At 35.8% G+C, this 15187-nt stretch overlaps 1 pseudogene; it reads left to right on the top strand.

Annotated features, from left to right (window-relative positions):
- The first annotated feature begins 5141 nt into the window (after positions 1 to 5141).
- On the top strand, positions 5142 to 6024 carry LOC115513052 (annotated as a pseudogene).
- Positions 6025 to 15187: the final 9163 nt, after the last annotated feature.

Genomic DNA, 15187 nt, shown 5'->3' with positions numbered 1-15187 from the left:
AGGTGAAGGATATGTTAACTAACTTTCCTGTGGTAACCATTTCACAATATATATGTATCAAATCATCACATTGTACACCTTAAACAGTTATATGCCAGTTATTTCTCAATAAAGCTGGAAAAGAAAAAGAATACATCCAGAGTTTTTCTGACTTGAGGGAGGAAGACAACACTCAGAAGAAGTGTTAGCTTTATTTAAAATAGCCTGAAACTTGGGGCACCTAGGTGGCTCAGTCAGTTGAGCGTCCGACTTTGGCTCAGGTCATGATCTCGCAGTCTGTGAGTTTGAGCCCCACATCAGGCTCTGTGCTGACAGCTCGGAGCCTGGAGCCTGCTTCAGATTCTGTGTCTCCCTCTCTCTCTGCCCCTCCCCTGCTCATGCTCTGTCTCTCTCTGTCTCAGAAATAAATTTAAAAACATTAAAAAAATTTTTTGAAATAGCCTGAAACTGGAAGCAACCTAAATATCCATAAACAAATTGGATGAACCAATTGTGGCATGTTATTCAGCAATAAAAGCGAATGAACTGTTAACACACACAACATGGATGAATCTCAAAATAATTATTCTGAGTTAAAGAAGCCAGACAAAATACTTTAAAAAGAGTACATACAGTATGATTCCATATATTACATGTATATATATATATATAATTGAAATACACATTACAAAAATATAAAGTCATGTATTTTAAATATTATTTTGAAATTATATTTTGATATATTTATATTAAATTGTGTACTGTATTAACTAATTATTACCTTATTCAATTTAAATAATTATATTAAAATTTTAATTTTATAAAAATGATTCTTTTAATATAAATAATTCTAGAAAATGAAAGCAAACCTACAGTGACAGAAACCAGATCAATGATTGCCTAGGAAGGTAGGGACAGGGAGAGAAGGGAGGAAGGGAAAGATTACAAGGGTGCCTGGGGAAACTTTTGGAGAGGATGGATATGTTCATTATCTTAATGTGGTTACAAATCCTGACTATACACACGTCAAAATTTATTATACAGTTTAAAGGTGTGCATTTCATTGTATATCTATTAAATATCAAAAAAGCTGTTAAAAAAATTCACATCTTTATCAACAATGGCCAAACCATGGAAAGAGCCCAAATGTCCATTGACTGATGAATGGATAAGGAAGATGTGGTATGTGTATATATACATACATAGAGTGGAATATTACTCGGCTATCAGAAAGAGTGAAATCTTGCCATTTGCAATGGCATAGATGGAGCTAGAAAGTATTATGCTGAGTGAGATAAGTAAATCAGAGAAAGACAAATACCATAGGATTTCATTCGTATGTGGAATTTAAAAAACAAAACAGATGAACATATGGGAAGTGGGGGAGAAAAGAAGAGAGGGGAACAAACTCCAAGAGACTCTTAATGATAGAGAACAAACTATGGGTTGACAGAGGGAAATGGGTAGGAGATGGGCTATAGGGGTGATGGGTACTAAGGAGAGCACTTGTTGTGAGGAGCACTGGGTGTTTTATATTAGTGATGAATCACTGAATTCTACTCTCCTGACACCAATATTGCACTGTATGTTAACTAAAATTTAAATTAAAAAAAAAAAAGGTAGGGGGGAGAAGGCAGAATAATAGGAATTGAAAATCAAAGAAAAAAATGAAAAAATATAAGTGTTATATAGGTAGAGGTGCAGAGTGATATTTTATTATAATTCTACTCTGTCAACTAGTTGAGTACCTACTATGTGCCAGATACTGTTCTAGATACTTGGACAAAAGTACTGTCTTCATGTTGCTTACATAGCAATGTTGCTTTTGTGAAGGTATTTGAGTACTTCATGTGTGAGATACTGTGGCTGGTATAAGATTGGTAAAATTGGAGATGTTAGTGATGTTCAGATTAGGGATATGTTTCATATGAACCAAATGTTCTATAACTACTGAAGTTGACATTTGGGAAAAGACAAGACAGATTTGTAGAAAAAATATTCACATCTTCAGAATTCAGTTTTTAAGTATGATGTTAGGTTTTCCTTGAATGTTCTTTATCAAGTTGAGGAAGTTCCCTCCTGTTCGTAGTTTGCTGAGATTTTTTTTTCAGAAATGGAGATGGCATTTTTTCAAATGCCTTTTCTCTGATTATTGAGATGACCATATGATTTTCCTTTTTTTATGTTTGTTAATACAGTGACTTATAATGATTTTAAATGTTAAGCTAACCTTGCGTTTCTGGGGAAAACCCAACTTACTCATGATGTAATATCTTTTTATAAATGGATGGATTCGATTTACAAAAATTTTGCTTTGAATTTTTGTATTTATGTTCATAAAGGATATTGGTCTGAAATTATTATTTTCTTATGTCTTTGCCTGGTTTTGTTTTCAGGATCATCCTGAATAGGATAAATCTAGAAGTATCTTTTCCTCTCCAATTTGCTGGAGGTGTTAAGTGTAGAATTAGTATGATTTTTTTCTTTATATGTTTGGCATATTTTGTCAGTGAGGCCAGGGCCTGGAAACTCTCTCAAGCTGGGGAAATTGCAGAGGACTTCACATTTGTTTTCTGTCTCTCAGAGATCATTGCCCTTTGTTGCCTAATGTCTGATCTCTTAAAAATCGTTTCATAAGTTTGTCAGGTTCTTTAGTTGTTTCAGGTGGGAGGGTAAATCTGGTCTCTGTTACTTCATCTTGTTTCAGATTGGATGTTGGAGAAAGTGAGGTTGAGATATAAGTTTTTACACTGAAATTGACTTTTTTTTATGTGTATTTATTTTTGAGAGTGAGAGAGAGACAGAGACAGAGTGCAAATGAGGGGAGGGGCAGAGAGAGAGGAAGACACAGAATCCGAAGCAGGCTGCAGGCTCTGAGCTGTCAGCACAGAGCCCAACGTGGGGCTTGAATTCACAGACTGAGATCATGACCTGAGCCAAAGTCGTACGCTTAACTGACTGAGCCACACAGGTGCCCCGACTTTCTTTTTTTTAATAAGCTACTCTTTAGACCTGTTTTAGGTTCAGAAAATAAATTAAACATTTAATGATGGAAAATTTCCAAAATTACTGCATCTTCTTAAAATATTGTCAGGGGAAGGCAAAGAAAAAATTAATTATGGTGATTTGGAAGCAATAATTAGTAGGAAAAAAATGGTTTATGTTTATAATGCATTAAACTATTCACTGCTCCAAACTCTTCTCTACATCCAGTCTTACCCCCATGACTCATTGTCCACTCAGCAGACAGTGATCTTTCAAAAGATCGGTCAGATCATATCTGACTCAAAACCCTCTACTGGCTTCTCATTACATTTAGAATAAATGCAAACTCATTATTTTACCTGATTTCCCACAATTCTCCCTTTCCCTCATCACTCTCCAGCTACTTACACTCAGGGCCTTTGTTCTTTTAAATCCCTCTGTATGAAATGCTTTTCATATCTTTGCATGGCTGTCCCCTCATCATCATTCAAGTCTCAAGTCAAAGGTCAGTGCCCCGGAGAGAATTTCCCTCATTGCTAATCACCCGAACCCAGTCACTGTCATATTACCTTGTTTTATTTTCTTCATAGTATTTATCATAGTTTGGATTTCTTATTTAGTTTATGTAGTATCTGTCTCCTCCTCATTAGAATAAAAGCTCCTTGAGAAGGGCATTGTCTTGTTGCTCATTTCTGTTTCCAAGATCAAAGCACAAGAATACCTAAGATATACTGATTGAATAAAGGATGAATGGAGAACATTTTCATAGGGAGTTGAAAACTCTAGTTAAGTCCTCTAGCAGTATTAGTCTCTTTTCTGAACAGGCTCCATAGTGTCAATATATGCAATAGTCCAACTGCCATCTGACCTAGTATAAAGTAGCAGGACTGCAATATTTTTCAATAAATGCCACTTAGGATAACAGTATCTCTCTTTTGGCAGCTATGTTACCCTATTGGCTTCAAACAATTCTACAGTCAACCAAACTCCCCTTTTAAAAAATAAATGCTTCTATAAGGCAATAACTTCCCCACATTTAATACTTAAACAGTTGGAATTTGCGTATGAGATTTAGCATTGGTCCCTAAGTTTTATCTTGCTAAACTCAGACTAACATTACCACCTATTAGATTCTTTTTAAGTCCAGATTTAGTTAATTCTCTCAGCTTCACAGCATCTACAAACTTGATACACATGCCATCAGAATCCTTACTTAAGTTGTTAAGAAAAATATTCAATGGGTTAGTGCTGAAGACAGACTTCTTTGGCATACATCTAAAGTCTCACCTGTAAGCTAACACCAATCCATTAATAGGCACATTTTGGTTAGAGCACTTCAGTTCAAGTTAATTCATATAACATCCTATCACACACAATGTAATTCCCCATGTCATCCGTAAGGATAGTATGAATACTTATCTTAAGAAATCAATCTCTCTTCAGCCTCTATCTTTAATGTCATGTGATTTCTCCCCTTGAAAGTCTTTCATAATATAAAAAGATCCTTGATATCCTGGCATCTGGCCACTTAAACACTTAAAAGGGATGATGATATTTTTTAATAGCCTTCTTGGCTTTAAATCCAAGATGTAGCTGAACTCTGATTCTCCTTTTAATGGATTAAATTCTGCATGTAGTGTAACAATTTAGTGTTCCCATTTGTCCTTGAACTTTATATGAAAAATAAGATTTGGTAATTAATAGGACTGTCCAAATCAGCTCCAAAAACACAACATCTAAAATATGTTACAGGGTCATCAGGAACATGGCCTTTATACCTTATCTATATGTATTATATCTTTACCTTCTGTATCTCTGAGACACTAAACAATACAAAAGTAACTTTTGAATCAACCCAGAAAACTAAACTGAGAGGAGATCTTACTAGCACCAGAGGAAAGATCTTCTGCTGAGACAAGCCAACAAAAATTATCTCCAAGAGAAGTGAAGCAAAATAAAGCATTCAAAAGTGGAAAATTCTTTATGCGTGTGTATATATACACAGTATAATGAATATATAATTGCAACCAGTTTAACTTTGAGTATCCTGAAAGTCCCAAAACACCCTACACTCACTCAGAGTTCCACAAATCTGTTGTACATAGTTATTCACAAAGATTAAAGAGGGAATTTTCTAAAGTGAGCTAAAACCTTTTATCTGACTGCAATCTATTCGTCCCCACAAGATGATCCTGGCTGGGTTGCTCTGGACTTCCCAAAACTCCTGTAGAGCACTCTCTTTCCAACTCTACAAGCGCAGATGCAACTTATCAAGGACGATTAGCAGCTCTTTTCCATAGTGTCATGGAGGAAGTAAGCTGCTTTAGGATGAAGCCGAACAACTCTTTCCCAGCTACTGGCCGCCATAAATTCACTGAAGTGCAAACTTCATACCTTTTACGATAAGCTTATGGCCAGAGACGTTGCTGTTGATGCCCTGGGTGAAGAATGGAAAGGTTACATGGTCCAAATCAGTGGTGGCAATGACAAACAAGGCTTCCCCATGTTTTGACCCATGGCTGTGTCCAGCTGCTGCTGCTGAGTAAGGGGCATTCCTGCTACAGACCAAGGAGGACTAGAGAAAGAAAGGGCGTTATGGATGCCAATCTCCGTGTTCTCAATTTGGTCACTGTAAAAAAAAAGGGGAGAAGAATATTTCTGGATTCACTGATCCTACTGTGCCTCATCGCCTGGGGCCCAAAATTGCTAGTGGAATCTGCAACCATTTCAGTCTCTCTGAAGAAGATGATGTCCACCAGTATGTTGTGAGAAAGCCCCTAAGTAATGAAGGTAAGACATCTAGGACCAAAGCACGCAAGATTCAGGGTCTTGTTACTCCATGCGTCCTCCAACACAAACATCGGTATACTGCTCTGAAGAAACAACGTACCAAGAAAGATAAGGAAGAGGCTGCAGAATATGCTAAACTTTTGGCTGAGAGAAAGGAGGCCAAAGAACAGTGCCAGGAACAGATAGATTGCTAAGAGATGGAGGCTGTCCTCTCTGAGAGCCTCTACCTTTAAGTCTGAGTCCAGTCAAAATAAGATTTTCTACAAGTAATGAATAAATAAGATCAGACGTCCAAAAGAAAAAAAGAAAAAAGAAAAGAACTATTATCAGTAAAAGTTTAAAGATATGCTTAGTAATGTTAAGGAGTATATAAGCAATTACAAGTGTATTTGTAACGCTCTATTTCTTAAACCAAGTAATAGAATGCATATGTTTGTTATATTATCTTTCACAGTTTATATATTCATAATAAATTAAAGACAATTAAGAGTCATTATTAAAAAATAAAGACCAATTATCACTGCAAACAATGCATGCTTATCCCTTCCCTTTCAGAATCTTAATCCTGAAACTATTTTGTAGATTAAGAATTAAATAATGGTCCTACATTTTGCATATTATTATAGGTCAAGCAAATGTTGAGTATTAAGTGTAGAATTAAGAATACTAAACTTTAGGGGCGCCTGGGTGGCTTGGTCGGTTGGGCGGCCGACTTCGGCTCAGGTCATGATCTCGCGGTCCGTGAGTTCGAGCCCCGCGTCGGGCTCTGGGCTGACAGCTCAGAGCCTGGAGCCTGTTTCGGATTCTGTGTCTCCCTCTCCCTCTGCCCCTCCCCTGTTCATGCTCTGTCTCTCTCTGTCTGAAAGATAAATAAACGTAAAAAAAAAAAACAAAAAAAAAACCTAAACTTTATTTCCAAAATTAATTTCTAATCTTTAAAAGCATACATAAATGCATTTTATATGATCATACTTCTGCGCAAATTACTTTGTGTTCTTTTTTGTCACTGGCACATTTTAACACCAGTTTCCAAAAATTGATACAGAGCACATGTTAACCTCTGAAGTAGTTAGGTAATATTTTATCATATTGATATACCATGGCTTACCATAAAGTCTCTACATCTCATTTGGGGTTACCCCATCTACTATTATATCAAAAACTACTTTTCAACAAATGTATGTTGCAGATCTAATATGTGTCTTATACGTTGTACACTTGATGCAAAGATACAGATGACCATAAGCAGCCGGGCCCTGCCTTCCCAGAGATTAAATTCTAGTGAGGAACACAGATAAGAAAAATAAGATAAACAAAATAATAATAATAATAATAATAATATCACCGTTTGCGATACATACAATGAAGGAAATAAACAAAGTTGTGTGACCAAGAGCAGGTGGGGCAGGGTTGAGGTAGTCTACTTTAGAAGACATACTCGGGAAAGGCCTCTCTAAGGAAACATCTAGACTAAAACAGGGGCCTGTACTGGCTTTCCACACCACTGTAACAAGTTACCCCAAACTGAGTGGTTTACAACACAAGGGTATTATCTCACAGTTCCATAACTCAGAAGTCCGGTAGGCTCAGCTAATTCCTCTGCTCCAATTTCACAATGTGGAAACCAAAGGGTCAGCCAGCCTGGCTCTTATCTTGAGGTTCTGGCAGAGAATCTACTTCTAAGCTCATTCAGATTTTTGGAAGAATTTGGTCCCTTAAGGTTTTAGGGGTGACATCCCTATCCCCTTGCCTGCTGGGTAACAATAGTGGGATAAGTCCTTCTCTGGCCTCTGCTTTTGCCTCATCTCTCTTTCTCCCAGCTAGGGAAAGTTTTCTGCTTTTAGGGCCTCCTGTGATTACATTGGGCCCATCCAGACAATTGAGGATAATCTCCCCATTTTAAAGCCCACACCCATAGTCACATCTGCAAAATCTCTTTTGCTATGTAACAGGTCATACATGCACAGGTTCTAGGGATTAGGGCATGCACTTGAAGGGGGGTGGGTGCGTGCAGGGATGTTATTCTGCCTACCACAGAATCAGCCAGACACTGTTCCAAAATAAAGGAAACAGCAAGTAAAAGGCCCAAGATGGGAAAGAGCTTGGACAAAACGAGTAGCACGGAGGAAGGCTCTGGAACTGTGGCAGAGTGAAGGGAGAACTGCAGTAAATAGTACCATGCACTTCTTTATAGGAGTAACATTTTTTTCCCATTTGAATTGTGTAAGTTTAGGATCTACTTTGAATTTCAGAATTGGGGGCACCTGGGTGGCTCAGTTGGTTAACCGTCCGACTTCAGCTCAGGTTATGATCACACAGTTCGTGGATTTGGGCTGTGCTGACAGCTCAGAGCCTGGAACCTGCTTCAGATTCTGTGTCTCCCTCTCTCTCTGCCCCTCCCCTGCTCATGCTCTCTCTCTCTCTCTCTCACACTCAAAAATAAATAAGCATTAAAAAAATTTGAATTTCAGAATTAATCTTCATCATTCTAAAGTTAAAGGAGCATAAGCCTCCTAACTTCCAGTCCAATTCACCTCCCACAAGACTAAAAGTCATTAATATTCTTTATATACATGGAGAAAATCCTTCTAATTCACATTTTTTAACCCTAAACATTTTTGCGTATTGCATACAGAATTTCTCAATATTGATCTGTATCTAATCACAGTATATGTAAAATTTATATTTAAATATTAGGAGGCAAAAACTAAGTTTAAAAAGAACTTAAAATACGAGGAAGAAACTTCATCCCAAATTCTTTTTAAAAATTAAAAAATTAAGACAAACAAAAAACTGAATTCTCTTTTTTTCCAACGGCTTTCCACATACACTTTATGGTCGTCTCTTGTGGTTAAATGTTTATAAGGAGAATTGCACCTGTGTTGTGGTCTGTTTTTAAATAAACTTGCACCTGCAGTGGCTTTTCACAGAACTGCTATTTGGGATATTACATGTCAGTCGTTTGACTATCATGCAGAGCTCTTTCCTCTTACACGACTTTCTGGGAAGGTCTTAATTTACAAACAGCCTATTTCCAAAAATCCATTAAAAAAATACCAACAGTAATTTCTCTCTAATTTCTCTCGAGATACAATAATAAACAGGTTTTCCAGAAAACTCCTCAAACAACAATATGTTCCTTTCAATTCATAAAGTCCAGTGGTCTGGTCCCTCACTGCTTTAAGGAAATTCTATTTTCAGGAGAGGCCTCTGCTATCTATTCAAATATGCCTGCTTTCCTTTTCCTATATAGGATTTGCTAATTCCTGTTTCAGAATCTTTTTTACTCTGTTATTTTCCTCACCATAAACTTCTTCCTTTCTGCCAGCTCTTGTTAAAACTCCTAAAATCTTTGAAACTAATTCTAGTGTCTCCCCTGCATAATGTCATTCCACTCCGTTCACTCCTTTACTCTCTGTTACTTCATTGCCCATCTCCTATCTCTTTATATCATTTTACATGAGTGAGCACACTACTTTACACTTTTACCCCTTCTCTTCTTATGTGTGTAATTTATCTAAGTTAATGCTTTCCAGATGCAGGGAGAGGATCTCTTTATAGAGCAATAGCAATTGGCACCCAAAAACAGGATATGAGGAAACATATATAAAGACCCATTCTAAAGAGTCTTTATATATAAATTATAAAGAATTATTAAGACTCAGAAAAATAGATGGGAAAATAAAATTTTTCTTGCTAATTCTTCTATTCATATTTAAGTGCCACACTAAGTCTGTTTCCTCTAATAATAAGAAGAAAGAATAAATCCATGGTGGAGAATATTCAATTATTTTTAAGATACTGGATGCATTCTTTGAAGTCAATCGTAGTAATTCTTTTGTATCTTTCTTGGAGTTTCAAATAAATTGCTTTGGCCTAAAAGGTATGCCATAATTGATTATTTCCCAACTAATTTTACATTATAGCTATAAATGTATCTTAATTCTAATAATTTACAATACCTAAAATAACATAACACACTGTAAAGATGTGTTTTAAGAGACACACTATCTACCATCTTCCCATTGAACAAAGCAAAGGCTCTGGAGTCAGATTACTTGGTTCCAAATGTGACTCTATTCTCCTCAATTTCATCTACAAAATGAGCATAACTGTGGTATATACTTCAGGGGATTGATGAGAATTAACAGTTGTAAGCACCTAGAACGTGCCTGCAGCATGTAAACATTCAAATATTTTAGCAAATTATTATTATTATTCTTTTATGTTGAGAAAAGATAGCATCTTCTTTCAGATTTACATAAATAAGTGCTAAGGTATAATGGTAGGCAGAATAGTGGCCCATCTAAGATACCCATGTCCTAATTCTCAGAACCTGTGAGTATGTTACATTACATGGCAAGGAGGAATATAGGTAGCAGGTGGAATTTTGGTTGCTAATCAGGTAACCTTCATATGGGAAGATTATCCTAGATTATCCAGGTAGGTCCAACGTAATCACAAAGGTCCCTAGAACGGAAAGAGGGAGGCAGGACAGTCCGTGAAAGAGTGAAAGAATGAAAGGGAGGCTGAAGATCCTACACTGCTGGCTTTGAAGTTAAAGGAAAAAGCCATGAGCCAGAGAATGAAGGCAGCATCTAGAAGCTGGAAAAGGCAAGGAAACATATTTTCCCCTAGAGCCTCCAGAAAGAACAGAGCCATGCTGACATTTTGATTTTAACCCAATGAGACCATGTCGGACTTCTAATCCACCGAACTGTAAGGATATAAATTTGTATTGCTATAACCCACTAAATTTGTGGTAATTTATTTTAGCACCAATCAGAAATTAATATAGCTATCATTTTGGCTCAAAATTTCCTAGTATAATTGGGGCAACCATGTCTTTTTATTTAAAAAAATTTCTCTTTAGGAGGACCTGGCTGGCTTAGTTGGTGGAGCATGCAACTCTTGATCTCAGGGTTGTGACATTGACGATTTGGATGAGAGAAAACGTGACTATTCAAGGAAATGAATGTTCAATATGGCAACAGAAATCCAGAGACAATGTGTTTTATATGTTTCAATATACCTTCATTCAAGTACCTATTACAGTGTTGTGGGCTGTGCACAATTAAAACATTTACATGGATGTAAACTTGGCATTACTGTATGATATGGTTGTAGAGTAGTGATTTTGTATAGATAATTATACTTGATTATTAAATATCTTCATTTAGTTCAGTTCCTTAGCAACATGAAACAAGTTTTCAAGTAGAATATTATCAGTTATTTACATTTATATAAAAGGAAACACTTATGTGAACACTAATGTGTTCACTGCTATTTTAAATATTGTATAGTAGAACATTAATTGTAGTAGCTGGTAATTTACAGTGTGAAGTAATATTCTGATATGGCGATCAGTGTAGACAAAAAGAAATTGAAAGAAAATAATTTATAGCAAATAAACAATTTTACCAAAATCACAGAAGAAAAAAAATAAATTTTCCCAAAATTAATCAATGAGGAAACAACAGACCAATCTCTGAATGAGAGCCTCTAATTATGCCTTATGATTATTTGCTTATACTCTGAACACATCTACTACATGCATAGTTTCCCAGGCCCCAGAACAAAACTGGAGAGATGAAATATGGCTGATGCCTCCTAATTCTCTTATATTTCTCTTTCATTATATTGGTTGAATTTGATACCGTATCTCTGAACGGTCTTAGTCTGTACATGTGAGGGTCCAAGTTATTTCAACACACCCTGAAGCAGAAATGAATGTCTCTGGGCTCTACAAGTTTTTCATTAGTGATAAAATATGAACTAGGAAAAGGTTCAATAAAATGGCAAAACCAACTTCAGTGTGAGATAGACTTGGGTTTAAGTACCAGTTATATAACCTTGGGTAAATTACTTCACATTTCTGAGCCTCATCTGTGAAAAGAGGATAATAATGGCACCCTTCTCACTGATATCTTATAGTAAGATAAGGTATTTTAAATACCTAACACAGTGCCTGATACATAATTAGCATCTCCCAAAATATTCAATGTTATTGACAATAGCTACTGGAGACAGCCCAGAGATGTATTCAAACTTTTGGACATGATAAAAATGTGAGTCAAGCACGAATGGAGCCTTTATTCAGGTGTATTTTGTTGTTGTCTTTGTTGATAATTTTTCATGGCTTAGTTTTACAGGGTACATTTAGGATTCTTAAACTTTAATAAGTTTAGATTACATATTTAACTGTATCTAGCTCATTTATTAATCTGAACCTTTTAAATTTGACACTTGATAGACAGATAGATAGATAGATAGATAGATCTATAACTGTAGTGGCAGGCAGGTAGTATACTCCTTCTGGTCTAGTTTATGTGTGCTAGCTACTTAAGTAAAAACAATCCAAACCTTATTTTGTCTGTTTTCAATTATATATCAAGTATAGTCTCATGTTCCAACTGAATGCTGAAGACCCCCAAATGCCTTTTCTAGCTTGGATATTTCTCCCAAGCTTCAGACTTATATATTCTGTCAAAAGGCACCTGAACTTCTTCACAGACACCTCAAATGCACTATGTCCAAAATTTATTTACCCTTGTTTCCTGCACCCTGATAACCTCTTTCTTCCTGAGTTTTCTGTCTTAGTGGGGGGGGGGGGTACTATCATCCACTCAGTTGTCCAGAAAACCTGGGAGTCACTGTAACTCCTTGACCTTCACACTGAAACAGACACTAAGTCCTATAATACCATCTCCCAAAGAGCTCTTAATCTGCCCACTGTTTATATCCTTATTCCCAAGGCCCTAGTTTAGACAATAAAATTCATCACCTAAATGACTGTAACAACCTCACACATAATTTTACCTCTTCCCATAAATTCTCTAATTTTGTCCTGTTTAAAACCCTCCAATGGTTCCCCTTTGCTCTTAGCAGAGTCCAAGTTATCACATAACATCAAAAATGGAGACAGATCAATGTCCCATTTGCAGATGCTTATTAAATTCTTAGATTGTTCTTAATAATTTCTAATATCTTACTGAAATTTAACAGAGCTCAATTTAACTCTCATTTGATTAGCTATTTATCAGTACTTACTATACACAGTATACAGTACTTACACAGTATACAACTGAGTAATTGTATTAGATATTATAAGGGTTAAAGACGAACAGTGATATATCTGGCAGAAAAGATGAATATTCTTAACACAATGGAGAAAATGTTTTAAAATCCCAACATAGGAAGAGTTAAAGGGATATTAGATGCTAATGGAAGGAACTATGTCAGAGAATACAGCCTGGAAAAGATAAGCTCTTAGCTGGGCCTTGAAGGACATCTAAGGATTGAGATGTAGGGCAGCATAAGCAAAGACCAAGAGAAAGAAATCTCAAAAAGAGAAAAAAAACAATGAGTGCTTTAGTTTGGCTAGACTGTAGAATTCATTGAGGAAAATAGAAGGAAAGTAGCTGGAAAAATAAGTTGGAGCCAAGTAAAGATAGATCCTGAACATACATAAGGCTAAGAACTAAGGCCTTCATTCTATAGAGAATGAGGAATGGCTTAAAGAAAAATATTCTACCTGAACCATGTTTCAGAAGACCTTCACCATCAAAGCTATAATTATCATTGAATCAATAGTTAATGCATAAATAATTGTATCGACAAGGTTCCTCATGATAAAAAAAATCAAAAAGGATTAAAATAATGTTTACAAAATAATTACATAGTATTTAGTTATATTAGAGTTTGGAAAGGGAAGTGGTGTCACAATCTCATTAAATTCTTCATTTGGTAATTAAGGCCAACAAACCAAGTCATCTTTAAAAGCTTCAAAGTGTTCATATATTTATCCCATATTTCAGTACAAGTTCTATATTTTGCTTCACTTTTAGGACTTTTGTGTCTTTAAATAGATATAGACTTTAGTTGCAAAAATAATATATAACCTACTGGTTTCAGAGTAAGTGGTTTCTGAGAGAAATGAAAGCAGATGGCCACTATACCTCCTGTCTTCCATTTTCTTTTTTACACTTAAAAATAATCCTTCTTTCTTTTCCGTACCCAAAAATAGTTCAAGGAGTTTCTGTGATTATATCGAACTATCTGAATGAACTATCAGTGATGCATTTTCCCATTATTGCTATCATATAAAATTATTTTTTACCATTACTACTTCTCTAAGCATTAAAAATTTTAAAAACACACTACTTGTTTTTACTTCAGTCAACACAACCTAGTCTATGACACTGGCATTGCAAGTAAATGTGCATTTAACTATTAGCTTAAGTACACAAAGCCATACATTAAATATTACATGTTACTTTTACCTTTAAAAGGAGAATAGTGATGACTAGAGAAGCACAAAAGATACTGCAATTCATTGTTAAAGGCTGCCACTTTGATAGGCTGACAGTGAGTATAGCAACATATTTACTCAAGTTCTGACCTAGATTCTGAAGATTTAAAAAATGACTACATGGACCCAGACTTAATGGGGCTCATAGACTTAGCGGAGGAAGAGCAGTAAGTATAAAGAGAAAGATGTACGAAACATTATGGGAAGGCAAAAGAGGAAGCTCTTCACCCTGTCTGAGGAGACCAGAAAAGGCTTTTAAGGTGACATTTAAAATTAGTCTTAAAGGATAAATAAGAGTTCTCTAAAAAGTATAGAAGAAACAATATGTACAAAGGAAAAGAGGCAAGAAAGAGCACAGCCTGTGTGTGTGTGTGCATGTGTGTGTATACATACACACATATATAAACAAGGCTATATTATGTATGGTGGCACTGAGCATGGGGTATGATGTAAAGTTTAAGACTCTTGTGTACACAAGAGCCAAATCATAAGGAATATAAACTTGATCCCATAGATATTGGAGGCTTTTAAAGGACTCTCAGTTAGGGACCTATATGGTCATTTTCTGTCTGCTTATTTGTTTTTTAATTGAACCTTAGATGCAAATAATTGATTATTCTCCTCAGTTTCTGGCACATTATCATTTTTTGCCAGAGAAGGCTCCTCTCCCATTCTTTCTAATCTCCAAGCATCATCCCATTCTTTGCCCCTTCATAAGCAATTGTTCTTTTTACATTATTTTGTTTATATGTATTTACAAAACGTGTATTTTTTGTGCATGCATTTCTATATGTGAACAATATAGTAGTATGTATCTCATTTTTTGCTTTTCTCCCCAAGCACAATGTTTTTAATATCAATTCATGTTGCTCTGTGGATATATAATCCACTGTTTCCAGTCACTGTTTCTAATTACTATGTAGTTAAAATGGCCAAATAATTTATAACCTCAATCATGAGAATAAAAGAGTGCTATTAATAATTGTACCAGAATAACATATTAAACAGGACTGTACCAGGTCCACCCAGATATATGGTCATCCCATGCTTCTAAATTCCACGATGTTCATCCATGACCTTTTATTGATCTGCTCTTCCAGGGACAGGCATCCAGGTTGTCTC

The sequence above is a fragment of the Lynx canadensis genome, chromosome B1 (genome assembly GCF_007474595.2).
Source record: "Lynx canadensis isolate LIC74 chromosome B1, mLynCan4.pri.v2, whole genome shotgun sequence".
Classification (NCBI taxonomy): domain Eukaryota; kingdom Metazoa; phylum Chordata; class Mammalia; order Carnivora; family Felidae; genus Lynx; species Lynx canadensis.
This window is presented reverse-complemented; position numbering and strand designations above follow the sequence as displayed.